We start from the raw sequence: 17635 nt of genomic DNA, 5'->3' as shown, positions 1-17635 counted from the left end.
GCAGATGATTTTTTACATTAGCTTGGATAGACAGGTACATAAAATAACTAAAATAATCTCTTCAATCATAATATTCTGGACAAATCAATTACAATGCCTATGAATCAAAACTGTTTTTATTAATATTATTGTGTACTTTAAACCGTTGTCTGTAAAACATTAAAGAATTCTGATTTACCCAGTTAATCACCGACTGTCTGAATTCGAAGAGTCCAGAAGGTCCTTCAGTCCACATACTGTAGTGCATAGATGTTTTCCTTTGAGTCTAAATTGTTAAGATGATATTTATTCTTAGTGTACATTGCTTTTATGATCTGTTACTTGCTATTGTTTAATATAGGGACAGTATTGGCAGAACAAGTCCTATATACTATGAAATATACTTTCCTGATGCTTTAAGTATTTCAACAGCCATTTTCTTTCTGAGAAGTTGCATGTGGTTTTTTTGGGGGGAAATCGTTGATGGTGTGTTTTGCCATCTGATGGCCAAGAACAAAGGTGCATGTCAAAAATTTGCTTTAAAAAACATCATTTCTTTTTTATAATGTGATGGTGGTTTGTGAGTACCAATACCTGCATGACAAAGACACCACAACACATCTTTCTGTGTTGTGTGTCTGATTGTACCAGGTTGCCATCTGATGCTGGCCCAGTCCTCTTTCCCAAGGCGGTTTTGTCTCATTTTAAAGTATTGCCTAAATGTCGGAACAGTCAGAAAGATGGTATTTTAGAAAGCCTGGATTTTGGACTCTTTGGTGGCCAATCCATGTGTAAAAATGTTTATGCTTCCTGAACCACTCTTTCACAAAAAAAAACAAAAAAAAAACAACAACTGGTCATTCAGTATATTGAGGTAGTCAGCTGACGTCATTTTTTTGGGTACATAACATAACAAGAGTCTATATTAGTTTCCATTTTAAAACTGACTATATATATATATATATATATATATATATATACCCACTTTACTAGCCTCTGAAGGAAAAGAACTGGTGATTTGGGATTACTTCGGATGGTCAGACCTACACATTATTTGGCAATAAAATTAGGTCTGCTGACAACCTGTTCTGAACGATGAGGTTATCAAATCAATGCATGTATCTTTTCTGATGGCAAGGGAATATTCTAGGACAAAAATGGCAAGCTTTATCAGTCTCGAATTGTTAAATGCTAATTCTGGGAGCATGAGGAACCATTTTCACAAGTGAATTCCACAAATAAAATTAAAACTCAATTAAGTCAATTAAAATATGTGTGCATGACATAAGGGAAAGAAGAAGAGCTAAAAATAGGATTAAAATTTTCTAGGTGGATTCTTAGAATATTTTTGAGGAATTTAGGTTGCATTGTTTGTGATCACTCATGGATATATTTTTTATAATATTTATTTATTCAGTAACATTTGTCTCCTTGAATATTAATCACAGTTCAGCACATGCTACAAATCCCCCAAAGGCCTTCAGTGAGGAAGAACTTACTGAAATCGTTGAGCAGCCCTTCTTGGGTCTTCCAAGCCATTTCCACAATTTAATGGATCATTAATACTTGCTTTTATGGTACATGTAGATACTATCTAAAAAAAGACATGTATGTTTAAAGCTTTTCGTGTCTAATAACAACCATACTGATCTGCATTATATCTGGATTATGTACAGCTATTGTAATGATAATATGTAAATGTTATTACTGACAATGATATATGGCACACAAACTATTACATGATAACTAAAAAGCTCTCTAATTAAACCTGTTATCTTACATAACAATCCTATAACGTATGTTACTGTGCTAATATCAATAGAGGCTAGAAACTGACACCAGGAACTTCCAGTGGTTGTTATTGATGTTTACAAATGAAATTATGGCATCATAGGAATTGAAATCCACCTGAAATTTTGAAACAGGGTTTCACACAATAAGGCCTTGTTCACACGGGCGTTAAAATCGAGCGTTTTTGTGTTCGTAGCGTCCGCTGAGCGCGGATCAAGCGGCGAGTGTTTTCTACACATAGGAGTCAATGAGAGTGTTCACACGGGTTTTGGTGACGTGCGTTTGTCCTGCTGTGCGTTTATACGGCATTGAAAAAACGTCGCATGCAGCTTTTTCTTGGCGTTCAAAAACCAACGAACGCAAATACACCGCTTCTAGTTCGTTTCTGCGCATTCATTTTACGCTTCGGAGGACCGGATATATCCCATATTCTTACATGCTTTACATGCTTTAAATGCAGAAAAGGGCGAAATAAAAAAAATTATTGGTGAAAAACTTACGCGGAAATTTTCGCGTTTCTTCATATACCACAAAAAAAACCTTCCTTTAATCCAAGTAGGGATAACAGCAGGCTGGAGCAACAAGGCGTGCCGAAAGGTAGGGCGTGCCGAACGGTAGGGGCGTGCTGAAAGGTTTCTAATTGGTGAATAGAGCTTCTGCGTTGGCCAATCAGCGTGACGAAAGGTAGGGGGCGTGTCGAAAGCTTTCTCATTAGTGAAAGGAGCTTCTGCGTTGGCCAATCAGCGGTAATCTTATTTATATGTAAGTACCTTTAGTTTAGCGTAGAAGAACATGGCGGCGGTAAGGCTTGGTGTGGTTAGTCAATATAAATAATTCTTTTCTTTATTTTCGTCAATTAATTGTTCGTTTAATAGTTGTCGACAGACACATATTACTGTGAGACGAAACACGGACAGGTTTTCCCTCGAAGTAAGGGTTGGCAGTGTGTATCGGTGTCCGTTTTGCGCTACAGATGTTTTTAGGCCTCGTTAATATTTAGGTCTCGTCATTTTATTCTGACTGAGAGTTTGAAGGATTCTGTTCCATGGACTGCTAATACATCATAAATGAATGAATGAGCAGATTGAGTGTACAGGTTGGGTGGAGTACACTCTTAAACGGAGCAGCTCTGCCTCTAAATAAAATGTTTTATTGGCTAAAATTGTGTCTGTTTACTGTTTACTGAATAAGTGGCACTTCAAAGGTTACTAAACTGTACCCATCCTCCTCTTTATTGTGGGGTTTTATGAACTATTACATTATATATTTTTCATTATGCTCATATCTATTTGTAAATTCCTGTCTACAGTTAATAACAATTTGTATATATTGGCCACCCACTGTAAATTTATAATTATAGTTACTTGCAATATGTATACTATGCTTACATAATATCCTGCACATTATGTTCATATCTATTTGCAAATTTCTGACTACAGTTAATAACAACCTGTATACACGGCTCATCCACTGTAAATTTATAAGTAGGCTATAGTTACCAGCAATCTGTATAATATCCTTCTGTAATAGTTACCCATAGCTTCTCCCTGCACATATCCCTCTTAAGTGTACTACGACTTTATACCTTTATCCTGCACTTTCTGCTAATTGCACTTCTGGTTAAAACTAAACTGCATTTTGTTGCCTTGTACTTGTACATGTGTAATAACAATAACATTGAATCTAATCTAATCTAATATTTGTCCTTATCAGGCAATGTCAAAGTCAATGTTATTGTCAATTCTGCTACATGTACAGTGCATACATATAGAGAATTGAAATTACATTTCTCTCAACCCTTGTTACAAAGAACACTGAAAACTTTTTAAAAACCTAAAAAAAAACTTAAATAACACTGGAGAACTTTAAGAACAACAGAAGGAAAATTGAGTTACTGTTCTGCAAAAAGGGACAGTTTACAACACAGAAGGCTGATAGGGTGAAAAATGGAACAGTGCAATAAGAATAGTGCAAGTGTGCTTATTTTAGTTGAGTAAATTGACATTTTAAAGAGCAATATAAAACAGTATAAACAAGAATTTTATACTTTTTAACGTAGTTGCACTTCTAGTAAAACTACAGAAAACAACTGTCAGTTCAAAACATTCTGAATTACTAATTCTGTAACTTTTTTTGGTCTTGTTTAACCAATACAAAGTTAATAGTATTCCTAAAATATTAAAATTACATTAATTTTGTGAACAGCTTGTGGTACTATATTCTTTAAATAATTGTAATTTGATTTTGATTATGGGTTTAATACAGTTGAGGCTAGAAGGAATACAGCTTGAGCGCTATTGGGCATGCGCACATCAATCTAACGTTTTTTTCCTCTTCCTATTTTTTTTATATACAACATATTTATTTTCATATTGCTTATTTTATTTTATTGTCTCATGTAATTTGTAATTTGTAAACCATTAACCTATGAATTTATATTATAATACAATATTTGATAGCGATTATGTAGGGGGGGCCATCCATGGCAGGGGGGCATTTTAGCGCATAACACGCCGGTCGGAGCTATATATCCCTTTTAGCCACGATCATGGCTCAAACGCGCGAGGATGACGTCAGTAACTCGTGGCAACGCAGTAGAATGTTTAGAAAGGAATATTTTTAATATCGATATTTTAAAGGAAAATGGAATTTTAATATGAAGGATTGTGTTGGCTGCATTAATAAAACGCATTAGAAAGAACAAAAGCGTTTAATATTAGCCTGTTATGATTCCGATAGAGGTCGTAATAAGCCTTTAAACAGGCAACTTGTGCAACCAATCATGAAGAGCTTTCGGCACGCCTCCTACCTTTCGGCACGCCCCAACCTTTCGACACGCCCATTACTCCGAGCTGCAGCTACCCCTGTCTCCTTTAGGCCTTGTTCACACGGGCGTTAAGTTTTTGGATAAACGAACGTGCTCTGAGCGTCCTAGACGTTTATGTTGCATTTTGTAGTGACGCTTGATTGACTTCTACACCGGCGTTCGTTTGTCTCTGTCTAACGTCAGCCTGCAGCCCCAACTGTAGTTTGTGTGTTAACCTGTGGGGGCAGTCTGTCGGGAATTGGATATGAAAGCCTGCCGCTACCGGGTTCACTCTCTGACTGCACAACGTCGGATTAAAGGAAGTCTTTTTTGTGGTTTATGAAGAAATGAAAATCTCCGCGTTAGTTTTTCAACAATGAATTTTTTTTATTTTGCCCTTTTCCGCATTTCCCTATGTGTAGCATGTAGGATCATGGGATATATCCGGTCCGTAAAATGAACGCGCAGAAAACGAACTAGAAGCGGTTTTCTTGCGTTTGTTGGGTTTTGAACGCCAAGAAAAAGCTGCATGCAACGTTTTTTTAATGCCGTATAAACGTGCAGCCGGAAAAACGCACGTCACCAAAGCCCATGTGAACACTCTCATTGACTCCTATGTGTAGAAAACACTCGCCGCTTGATCCGCGCTTACCGGACACTACAAACGCAAAAAAAAAAAAACGCTCGATTTTAACGCCCGTGTGAACAAGGCCTTAATCCGACGTTGTGCAGTCAGTGAGTGAACCCGGTAGCGGCAGGCTTTCATATCCAGTTCCCCCCACACTGCCCCCACAGGTTAACACACAAACTACAATTTGGGCTGCAGGCTGACGTTAGACAGAGACAAACGAACGCCGGTGTAGAAGTCAATCAAGCGCCACTACAAAACACAACATAAACGTCTAGGACGTTCAGAGCAAGTTCGTTTATCCAAAAACTTAACGCCCGTGTAAACAAGGCCTAATAATAAAATGTTTTGTAAGCTGTATCAAAATTTTATGTTGCATTAAAATTTTTATAATTGTGTACTTTTCTGATTGCCTGGCGAGCGACGACATCCCTTTCAACAAAGAGAATTACTTACACCCAATGTGTAATGGTTGAGTTGAAACAACCTGATGCTCTTGCTGTTGGGCTTCATGAGGGACCAAATGTAGCATTCAGTTGCTTGAAAAAAGGCTTCTTTTTAAAAAAATAAAATTTCAGCAAGCATTGAATGATCTTCAAGTAGTGTTATTCATGATTTACTCCTTTTCAAAACGCATTTCTTTGAACATGATTGTTCACCACTATCCTTCTAGGTTTTAATAATGCCCAATAACACAATTTCAGTCATTCTAGCAGTTTCCTTGATTTATTGATTAATTGTTTTCTTTGATTGATGCAGGCCAATAATTAAGACTTATAATTACAATAATTAATATTTTTATTACGTTCAAGAAACAAGAAGCGATTTACTGCATCAGTTAGGATTAAAATAATTGTTGCCCACCAAAACATATTAATTACTGCAGAACTTTGCCATCAAATACTAGTTTTGGGCTTTTCAAATAATCCCCCCCCAATCAAATACTTGTTTTCTATTTTGCCTAGTGTAAAGGAATTCTGACATATAAAAAAAGTTAATACTACTCTCTTGCTCTCTTCCTCATAGATCTAATATTAACAAGTTAACGTGATAATTAAACCTTCACTGCTGCTAATATATCTTCCAGTCTTCTTTTGCATCTGTTTTTAAAGTTGTTAGTACTCCCACTTTCAACTTCTCATTCTCTCTTTATGTCTCTCTCTCTCTATTTCTCACTGTCTCCTTCCCCCTCTCCCCCAACTCAAGCCAACACCTCCTGATTCATCTCTGGATGGACACATATCTATCTCCCAATCCTTTGTTCTTCAGAAATTCACCATGACATTTACAACGGTTTATATTCTTTGTAGTAACATATGATAAAACAGGCATTTGGTTAAACATATAAAAAACCCACCTTTTGCTGTTAATAAACAGAGACCTTTCTGACATACGTGTGTGTTTGACTGAGTCTCTCCTGGTGCCAGAAAAGTTTATCCAAGCACAGTGGACAGACCGAGCAACTCACTTCTTCTACTATGCAACATTAAAACTTTACAGCTAGACAGTGTACATTCCCTAACTTCACTGAATGGCTGCACAATAAAATGCAAAAAAAGTATACAAACAGAAAATTAAAACTTACTTCACCACTTAGCAGCACATGTGGTCGAATTGGAAAAAAGTCAGCATGGTGCAATATGATTGATTGTTATTGATCTGCTGATCTTACAAGTGCCACAACTACTTCATTTGGTGGCTGTTCCAGAAGATCAACCTGTAAGGAAAACAGATTATACCAAAAAAACACGAGTAAGGCTAGTCAGCTTAATCAGTTTCAGTATTTAAAATATATTAATATATATGTACCTCTCTTTCAAAAGAGTCTTGTCCATTTTGCTTTGCAATTGGTATCTTTGCTTGTTTTTTTGTTTATTTGTTTGCTTTTTTTCTATTCTGGCCTGTTTTGTAGCTTTTCCGTCAGGATTTTTGGGCTTAGGAACAGTTCTGGATGCAGCAAAAAAATTTGACTTTTCATCGAGAGACAAAGAAGTAGTGCTTCTCTTTGACAATGTTTCTTGTTGTCACATCTGGGCCACCTCAGTCCTGGGGAGTAAGATCTGGCTCACAGGATTACTGAGCCATGGCTTTGTCTCCCCCTAGTGTGTGTCGGTACTGTTCCCCATTAAGTCAATCAAACACTAAACTGAAGTCACCTGTGTCTACCTCCTGTGTCACACTATTTAACCCAGCCGAACCCATACCACCTTATCTGGTCACTGATATGCACATTGTCTTTTCTTTCACCCACATTTGTCTCTCTCTCTCAGGACTGAGTGGCCTCTGCAGGACGAGGCGTTTAGGAAAAGGGGCCTTCCTTAAGGTCACACTTATTTTTGGAAAGCCATTCAGCTTTGTGGGTTATCTCCAGTGAAAGAAGTGAGCTCAAGCATTCTCAGTTGTACTTTAGATAGCCCCCTGCAGACCCAGCCTGGGAAAGCGGCTAGAGAGCCGTTCTGTGTTTATTGAGTTTTGTTTTTGTTTTATTTTGTGCTTTGTGTCACTTCATCTGAATAAATCTCAGTTTTCCTTAACCTGCATTTGTCTCCTCCCTATGGAAGTCATGACAATTGTGGTGGTTTTCTTTTCCTGCCAGGCCGCAGTGGTTTGGTGAGAAGGTGTAATTAAGATTGTGTGCAATTATGTGCTCTCTATATCTTCCCTGTAGTGATGTGTTCATTTTACAAACAAATTGTGCTGGCCGTAAATTTTTCTTTTTCAATAGAATAAAATTTTTTACTATCCCAAACTATTTCTCCACATGGCAGTTGGTATCTTGTGTCTTTTTCTCTGTGCCCATGTGTCCCTTGTGCCCAGCATACCGCTTTAAATCCTCTAGCATTAATCCACTCCACAATAGGAAATTGCCCAGATAGTTGTCAAAAAGGACAGTTAATATTTCTGGTCAAAGTCAGTCTGCTTGCTCGCATTCATAATCATTAGTCTACTTCTGCTAGTGCACTCTGGAAAACTTTATGCGTGCGGCTAAGCGATTAAACTAGTATAACAGGAGGATCACGATGCCGAATCAAAATATTTTAAGTAAAAAACAATAGACAATGTTTAGTAAACATTTATAAATTCTTTTTGACGTGAGTTGGCCCGCAGAGTGCCGGGAGATTTCCTGAAGCTCAAATCTCCGAAATCATTGGGGTGATAATTTTACAACAACAAATAACAGGCGCTATCTTTAATAACTGATGGAGGTTTTGAGCTGTATAGACACGCATTCTTGCCTCAACAACTCTTAAAACTACACCTGTGACACAATAACAGTAATATTTCGAACATTTTGCAGGCTGCCATTTGGAGAATAATAACGTTGGGTCAAAATAGCTCAACCAGGTGTTCTTTTATAAATGACCCACCACATCTCATATGACCCAACATTAGCAACCCAACAATGTGTTTAAAGTACCTGAAATAACCCAGAAATTAAATAACAATAAACAGATACAGAGATAAGCTATATAACTGTTCTTTCTTGATCCGGCCCCTAGGTCTCTGCTCAAATACTCTGCACCTGTTATTTCACTGCCTATTTTACTTCTTATTTCTACTGTAAAATCCTGAGCACTGGTGTTGTTCCTCTTAAATTAAAAACTAAAGCTGTCACACCAGTCTTAAAGAAACCCGGCCTTGACCCTTCTGATATGGCCAATTACCGACCAATCTTAAATCTTCTGCTAATTTCAAAAATACTCGAAAAAGTTGTTGCTGTTCAACTACAGTCATATTTGTCATCACATAATCTGTATGAATGTTTTCAATGCGGTTTTCGTTCTCACCACAGCACAGAGACACCACTTCTTAAGGTTGTCAATGACCTTCTTATGGCCACTAATGCTGCCTCTGTTAGCATTTTGATTCTTTTAGATCTTTCTTCTGCATTTGATACTATCTCTCACAGCATTCTCATTTCACCCCTCTCTGCTCTTGGTATTTCTGGAACTGCCTAGCTTGGTTCACTTCTTATCTGTCTGATCGTCAACACTATATTACTAAATCCTCTACTGCTTCTGTTTCTCATGTTGTTCCTCAGGGTTCTGTTCTTGGCCCTCTACCGTTCATCATCTACATGTTCAATTCAATTAAATTTCAATTCAATTTTATTTGTATAGCGCTTTTAACAATTGTCATTGTCGCAAGGCAGCTTTATACAATCAAAAGAATTATTTAAGTGTGTATGGAATGTGAGTGTGCATGAAGCAAAATGGTCAGATTGTCCCTGGTAAGCAAGCCGAGGGCGACAGTGGCAAGGGAAAACTCCCTGAGATGGTAATAGGAAGAAAAATGGAGAGGAACCAGACACAACAAGGAACCCATCCTCATTTGGCTGAAACAGAAAGCAGGAATTGATCTGCATTCATACTGTGTGTTAGGTGTGTTAGCTAGTTCAGCTATAACAATTGATGTTAATTGATGTTAATATGGAGTCCAGGTAGTTATTAGAGACTCAGGTTGACATGTAGGAACTTCCAGTCCTGAACTATAGAGCAACTACAGCCATGTCAAGTCCAAAGAGAAACAGCGGTCAACACCAGTCGAGGCCAAGAACCATTTTCATGGTAAAGTGAAACAGTCCCCAGACACCAGACTCATCCCAAAGAGACACATGGGGCATCCATGTGACGAGATCTCCAACCAGAAGCGGGGCAGATGGGTCAGACAGGTCTGTAAGGGAAGAGGGAGTCTGGATAACTGGCAGCTCAGGAACGACATGTGTAGCTCGACAGAGAGGGGAAAAGAGAGAAAGGGAAGAGAGAGAAGGGGAGAGAGAACAGGAGAGTGGAGAGCAGAAGAGGAGAGATCACAGTTAGGTATGGTCGCAGTCACATAATGTATAGTGTGAGCGTATATTTAGTGTAGAGCGCAAGCAGAGACTCCGGCAGGACTAACTATAACAGCATAACTAAAAAGGAGAGCCAGAAGGAAACACAGACATTAGGGCTCCCTGAGATATAAAGCAAACAATCACCTCACCGTCAACAAACCTGAGTGATCAATCTAAATATACCAGTTCTCCTAATACTCTATATCCATGAGTCCCCCAGATCTGCTCCTTTACCCAAGACAAATCTATTTATAAAAATGCTTGATTAAATAAATAGGTTTTTAGCCTAGACTTAAACACTGTCCTGAACACTATTTAGAAGGCTATACCATAACTTTGGGCTTTGCCCCTAGCTGTAGTTCTCATAATAGGTGGTACTGACAAGCAGCCTGCATCCTTTGATCGAAGTAGGCGTGGCGGATCGTAAACACTAGCAGTTCACTCAGATTCTGCGGCGCGAGACCATTTAATGCTTTATATGTAAAAATTTGTATTTTAAAATCAATTCAAATTGATTAATTTGTTGTGCTCGTATTTTCTGGTTCTAGTGACTCTTGCTGCTGCATTCTGGACTAGCTGAAGCTTGTTTATGCACCTAGTTGGACAACCAGACAGTAAGGCATTACAATAGTCCAACCTAGAGGTGATAAAAGTATGAACTAGTTTTTGTGCATCGTTTAGCAACAATATATTTCTTGTCTTGGCAATATTTCTAAGGTGAAAGAATGCTATCCGGGTGATATTATCCACATGAGCTTCAAATAAAAGGCTTGAATCTATAATCACACCAAGGTCTTTTACTGTTGCACTTGATGGAACAGAAAGCCCATCTAAAGTTACAGTGTGATCTAAAATCTTACTTCTAGCTGAATGCGGTCCTATGACTAGAACTTCTGTCTTATCAGGATTAAGCAGAAGGAAGTTAATAAGCATCCAATCTCTTTTGTCCTGCACACATTGCTCAACTTTAGTAAGCTGTTTTTTCTCATTTGGTTAGATGTAAATGTTACCTCTAGGTAAAATAATCCGCCGTCACGATCTCAATTTCCACTGTTATGAAGACGACACTCAACTCTATATCAGTTTTCGACACTACCATCCCTTTCCCACTTACTCCTTTTCAGCCTGTATTGACGATATAAATGATTGGATGACCAGTAATCTTCTCAAACGTAATACTGATAAAACAGATGTTCTACTTGTTGGTTCACCAAAAAAAACGTTGCTTCTTTCTGTACTGACAATGTTAACATTTCAGGGACCTTGGTTAGGCCTTACACCACTGTTAAAAATCTGGGTATAACTTTTAACTCAAACCTCTTTTTTCTACCTCACATTTTGTCACTTACTAAGTCTGCTTTCTATCACCTCTGCAATATAGGTTGTTTACGTCCCTTCTTAAACATCAAGGATGCTGAGACACTGGTTCACGCTTTCATTTCTTCTCGACTCGACTACTGTAATTCTCTTTTTTTATAGTCTACCAAACACAACATTAAATAAGTTCCAAAAAATCCAGAACTCTGCTGCTAGGGTCCTCACTTATTCAAAGAAATTCTCACACATCACTTCTGAACACATCTGTGATCTTTCTTCATTAAAGGATTTTATAACCCACCTTAAAACATATCTTTTCTCTTCTTGCTTTCTGGATCTTTGAACATTTGATTGGAAATTTGCTATGAATTACATGTTTATCTGTATTCTGCTTTTGTTGTCTTTAGCTATGTATAAATAGTTTTGTAATTGTAAAGCGACCTTGAGTTTCTAGAAAGGCACTATATAAAATAAACTTTATTATTATTATTATTATCATCAACTAAATTAATATCTAAAAAATTTTTTATAACATCTATATATGTATTTTTTTTATCTGACACCAAAACTTGAGAGGTTGATTAGTTTACTAATGATATAAGTACTTTGCTCTCTAATCTAATGTAATGTAATGTAATCTAATCTAGTTTAATCCAATCTACCATACTTGGGTCACCCTCAATGGTCAACCTGGCTATCTACATCGAGAAGGTACGATTTGTCATTCTTCACTGCGTCCGTTAGCCTTTCCCCGTTGTGCACTCAAAGTTAATCAGGTCAACACGTTCATTTGCAGGTTCGCACTCTCGAGCTGCAAAACAACCTACTCGAGACTGAGATTGAAGACCTGAAGGGCCATTACATGAAGCCGTCAGGCTTGCACATGTTGTAAGAGGAGCAGTTAAAAGAACTGAGAAGGGTCGCTGACCAGATGAAAGCCCAGAGGGTAAGAATTGATGAAAACACAAAATAAATAACCCAATAAGTTAAAAGTTTAGAGGTTCATTTGCAATAACACACAACTTTTTCCTGAAGGACATTGCTGTCGCTGCTAAGGAGGCCATGGTGGCACAGCTGGAGTTGGTCAAGTACGAGGAGGCACTGTAAGCTAGGAAGAAGGCTGAACATGACCTGAATATTAAAGCTTTCAAGCCTGTGGGTTTACTCATGATTTTATATCAGCTTGAATTCCAGCAGACATAGCCTAGAAGTTTCATCACTGGCTGACTCATGGTCATGAATGAACATTTTATCCACTTGTTATGGAATTCAACTGATAACATCTAAGTGTTAATTATATGACAACAATCTTTTAAATTTTAAATGTAGTGAAACCTTTTGCCATTTTTTGCCACCAAGATGTCGACGTTGCCACTGCTGCTTGCATCGCTCTGGAGAAACAGCTGGAGAACCTGGAGGTTGAGATGGCGTTCCTTAAGAGAATTTACAAACAGGTATGGCTGCTTCAATTATACTGTAATATAGTCAATTACTGATTTCCTGACCTTATAGGTTATTAGGTACCATCAACATTATAGCAGGAGCCATTTTACATAAAGTACCTTTAACAACCACTTAACATTATGTTTAAAATTAAAGAAAGCTATTGTGGCGTGGGCGGGGTGGCGACTGACGACCAGCATGCCTTGCGGGGATGTCGGTGTGTTCACCATGTTGGGGAAAGGTGTTTGGGTTAGAGACATGCCCTGCACCATTCTTGAAAAACGGATGTCCTCGCCTTCGATCAGCTTCCTGAAGAGGCAAAAAAAACAAATGTTACAAATTTGTGTTTGAATAATATTTAAAATATGTAGTTATCATAGAAAATGTGTTAAGCCATGGTCTCGGGATAAAAATATTCCACAGATGAGAAAACCAGTTGACTTCCGGTCTAGAAAGGTTGTTTGGATGTGCCTCCCATGAATCATTTTATAGAGACACTCCTGGGGCCAGAGCTTTGTAAATATGGGGGGCAATAAACGGTTGCTAGCATTAGATAAAACTAAATGATAATAATAATAAACACCAGGCCAGAAACTATAAGGTTTTTATTAAGAGAGATGAAGGTTGAAAAATGTTGACATTAAACAACAGTAGCCTATTACCATTAGATGCTGTTTGCATTTATTTCATTGTATTACTTTTCAATATTCACTGACCCAAACTCGCCTCAACAGTGTTGCTGTGTGCCATGTACATAAAGACAAGCTGGACGGGGGAAACAGAAAAAAGGTTGCTGAGCGGTTTGTCTCTTGTAAGGAGAGCAGAAAGAGCAGATTTGGTTCTTTTAAATAAGAGATATAGTTGGTCATATATTATTTGGTCAGTTGTTGTTGGTTGCATTTATATATGTACGTAGTTGTTTATATTTTTGTTCTGAATATACAGTATGTTGTTTGTATGAAATGTTGTCTGTATATTTGGAGTAACAAAATAATTTCTCCCTGAGATTATTAAAGCATTTCTGATTCTAAATCTTTAGCAAGTCTAGCAAGTGTGTTCTAAGTGTGTTTTTAGTATCACTCTAGTATCACTATCACTCATTTAAACTGAAAGCTTTTTTTATATCTTGTATGTTAATACTTTTTGTACCCTTCTGTCATTGTATTCATAATTTTTATTGTTAAAGGGGTCATACAGGCCTACAAGCTGTTTGGACTGAACTGTGTGTTAGGAGAGTGCGTACACAACCACTCTACGATGATAAAGAGCCGCCCAGTGGTTTTCTTTTCATTTATTACAATAACATGCCCCTTCTGAAATCAGGCCAATCGCAAATGCCTGTCACTGTGACGCCACACCACAAGAGGCCGCTCCTACACTAGTCGATTGACACTGGTGTTTTAGGAAAGACCCGCCCCGAGTGAGAAGAAGCTGTTGGCTATTGTTTTTCGCTCCTGGAGCAAAATGTCGCCTAAGCGAGTGTGGTGTACAGTTGTTGGGTGTAATAGCGAACACAGCAGTCTTCATTCACTACTAACATCTGAGCCGCTGAGGACGCAGTGGCTGAATTTAGTTTTTAAAGCAAACGTCTTCGCCGATTTACCTAAATGCGTTCATGTTTGCGCTAATCATTTTTCACCAGACTGCTTTATAAACGCGGGTCAATATAAAGCAGGTTTTGCTACGAAGCTGCTCCTAAAAATGGATCTGTACTAACTTCGTGTTCCTGCTTCATCTTCACCAGGCTTGGTGAGTGTAATTCCTTTTTCTATGAATCTTTGCAGATCGCCTTTTCTAATAATCACGATGAATGCGAAATGTAAGTTAACTTATACTCTCATACAACATGGTTATGGCTTCTTCTCTATGTACAGCCATCTCTATATAATCCCTAATCGCCCGTTTATAATAAACAATGCATTAAGGTGATTGTCTAGTTGCAAACTGTGTACGTAGTCGGAAAACTATATTATGCTTACCTTTGTTACGCTAGATGGTTTATAACGATGTCTGTCGAAGATTAAGAAGTCATGTAAACACATCAGTAAACACATTGCGTCCGTATCTCTCTCAGTAAGCTTCTCCGCTTTTGTTGTTGTTGCTCGCGGCAGCGTAACAGCCCGTTAATTTATGCCCATGCAGTGATAAGAAAGACAAATCGAGTCGATGCATGTCCATTCTTTTAATTTTTGCGTTGTCAGGCGATATTACAAACTTCCGCGTAGGTTCCGTACTTAAATTAAACCAAAAACGACTGAAGAAAACAGGCTCAGGCTCTATATTCCAGCGTTTTTCAGTTTGGACTGCATTACCCACAGGGCATTGCCCATGTGGGCAATGCTTTGTGGGTAATGCAGTCCAAAGCATTGCCCGCACTGGACTACACTCCCGTGGCTATACCCCACGTGTGTTGTGAAGACACGCCCCACAGAACTGGGGGGGGCGGGCTCAGCAGAGATCATAAGCATTTAATGGAACATGCACTGAAATAGGTTGCTAAGAACAGAGCTAGTTTTTACCAGTTAAAAGTAGTGTTTTTTTTACACAACCATTGAGAAATTTTAATTAAATATATTACAAACTGTGCATTAGGACCCTAAAGATTATTAACATTTAATGAAAAATGTGTCTGGATAACCCCTTTAACAAACAAACCACATTCATCCCCAACACTTTTGAAAAGCTTGCTACGCCTCTGACTAGGACCCAGCAATGGAGACGATTTAACCACAATTCCGCAGCGCAAGAAAGAGAAAAACCGATGGCTCAGTTGTGCCCACCTGACGCTCGGCATCAAAACAAGAAGCGCATGCGTGATAGATGATACTCTGTGCTCGTAAACCAAGACTTGCTCGTTTTTCAAATAAAAATTTATTAAAAATCTCAAATTCAAAAATCAAAATTCAAATTCAAATTTATTTGTCACATACACAATCATACAGAGTACAATATGCAGTGAAATGATTTTGTGCGACCACAGAGCCACCTAACCGCCGCCATCATAGAAAATAAGGAATAAGATACATTAGGATAACGAGGGTAAAAAAGCCCCTCCCAGACTGTCCTACAAAAAGGGCAGTGTGCGATCAGGGGTAAAAAAAGACCTCAGCAATGAGCACATAAAAACATGTAATCACAAGACATAAACATTGCAACGATGAGGATACAGGGGATAGGAAATGTCCAATGTAGGCAAACAGCTCCAGTCCCTGCAGCTAGAGAGCGCTGGTCCCGATTCCGCCTACCCACACTGAAGGTAATAAGCACACGAAGGCGTTGGATATGGGGAAGGTAGAGTGTCTATCTGTAGCTGTTATGTGTGTGCGTGTCAGTTTGTAAGCCTGTAACATCCCGTAACAGTCTGCGCCAGGTGTCCTTGAAGGGGGGGGAGTAGGATTCCAGAGCGTCTCGTTATCTTGGTCTTCTGGGAGTTAGTTATGTCTCCAGCGACGGCCTTGAATGCAGTAGCTGGAAAGAAAAAGGGCAGCCGAAAAAGAAAATCATATTTTCCAGGTTTCGATCAATATCTGCCAATTTCACAGATATTTAATGTCCATCACTGGTCTCCAGGTCTGTTCATAGCTGCTAGTTTCATCAAGATGTTATCCAATTTGCGGTCCAGAACCACAGTCTGATTACTGACAGCTCTTGTCACCACTATTTCCCAGCCAGCCATTCTCTTGGGGTTGAGACTGACTGCTTTTAAAATTTTTCGATATCCAAGTATACCACCTAATCCAATCAGCAGAATTCCTGTTATCAGAGTCCCGAATAGGTAGATATCTTCAACATCCTCCAGAGACAGTGCCAACCGTCCATCGTGTATCCAGCAGCAAACGTCCCAGCAGGACAAGTAGGTTCTCCAGAACCCACATTTCTCGTCGAGAAGATTGTGTCAATTGCATTCAGAGACCACTTGATCAAATCCATATTCCTTTTTATTTTCAAGAGCAAGACGAAAAGAGTCTCTGAATAGTATTTACAAGACAGACAAGAGAAGCAAGCGGGGAGAGATAAGGGAGGGAGAGCAGATGCGACCGCCTTCGTCAAGAGCCAAAATAGGAAGCTTTTCTCGTCCTGCCGAACACTCGCAAACCGCGTTACTTGTAATCCGAGATTTTACTGTATTTTAAATGTTATACAAACACAAATCTGTAACATATGTTTTTTGCCTCTTTAGGGAACTGATCGAAAGCGAGGACACCTGTTTATCAATAGAGACATGCCCTGAACCATTGATGGGCAATAGTGTCTTCGGGGAGTTTTAGCACCTCGGTTGCGAAGGTGGGTGGAGCCTTGGCTGAACTGGCCGCTGGAGCAAGCGAGGTAGCCTTAAAGTTGCCTTTGTTTTCAAACGGCCATGAGGAAGCCATGGAGGAGGTCTCTCACAAGCAAGCCGTGGAACTGACCGAAAGGAAGACCATCCTCATCAGGTACAAGTATCCTCAGTGGAACAGGAATCACAGACACAGCATGCATACTGTAAGTAGTGCATTTGTCTTTCCTATGAATCAGGCTTATTGTAAATAATCAAATCTATACTGTACATCTTTACTTGATAACGATGATCTAACATGGCATTATATTACTGCGGTAGCAATTCTTTACGCTGTTCGCCTTTGTTTAGAACAGTTAAGACAGACGAGGACGTAAATCAGAGAGACACGCAGAAGCACACCATCACCGTCTCCGAAGCAGCAGATGAGACAGAGGAGTAGTCTGACATCACACTAAGAAATCTCTCTACAACAGATAATTTCTTCCCCCTTTAATAATTATCCAAAGATCATCCTAAATTATTATCTAATCGTTACAATTCCGTATTCTTCTTTTACCC

At 38.7% G+C, this 17635-nt stretch overlaps 1 long non-coding RNA gene and 1 pseudogene across 1 annotated transcript; one reads left to right on the top strand and one right to left on the bottom strand.

The window, feature by feature from the left end:
• Positions 1-83: 83 nt before the first annotated feature.
• On the bottom strand, positions 84-2342 carry LOC128534020 (uncharacterized). Its single transcript, XR_008361441.1, has 3 exons — positions 2271-2342; positions 574-695; positions 84-479 (listed from the first exon to the last, which is right to left on the bottom strand). It is a non-coding gene; the product is annotated as an uncharacterized LOC128534020 (long non-coding RNA).
• Positions 2343-12036: 9694 nt separating this feature from the next.
• The window catches only part of LOC128534108 (glial fibrillary acidic protein-like), a 36483-nt pseudogene continuing 30884 nt past the window's right edge, over positions 12037-17635 (top strand).

The sequence above is a fragment of the Clarias gariepinus genome, chromosome 12, assembly GCF_024256425.1.
Source record: "Clarias gariepinus isolate MV-2021 ecotype Netherlands chromosome 12, CGAR_prim_01v2, whole genome shotgun sequence".
In the NCBI taxonomy this organism is placed as follows: Eukaryota; Metazoa; Chordata; class Actinopteri; order Siluriformes; family Clariidae; genus Clarias; species Clarias gariepinus.
The sequence above is the reverse complement of the archived record's forward strand: the minus strand, read 5'-3'. Positions and strand labels throughout refer to the sequence as shown.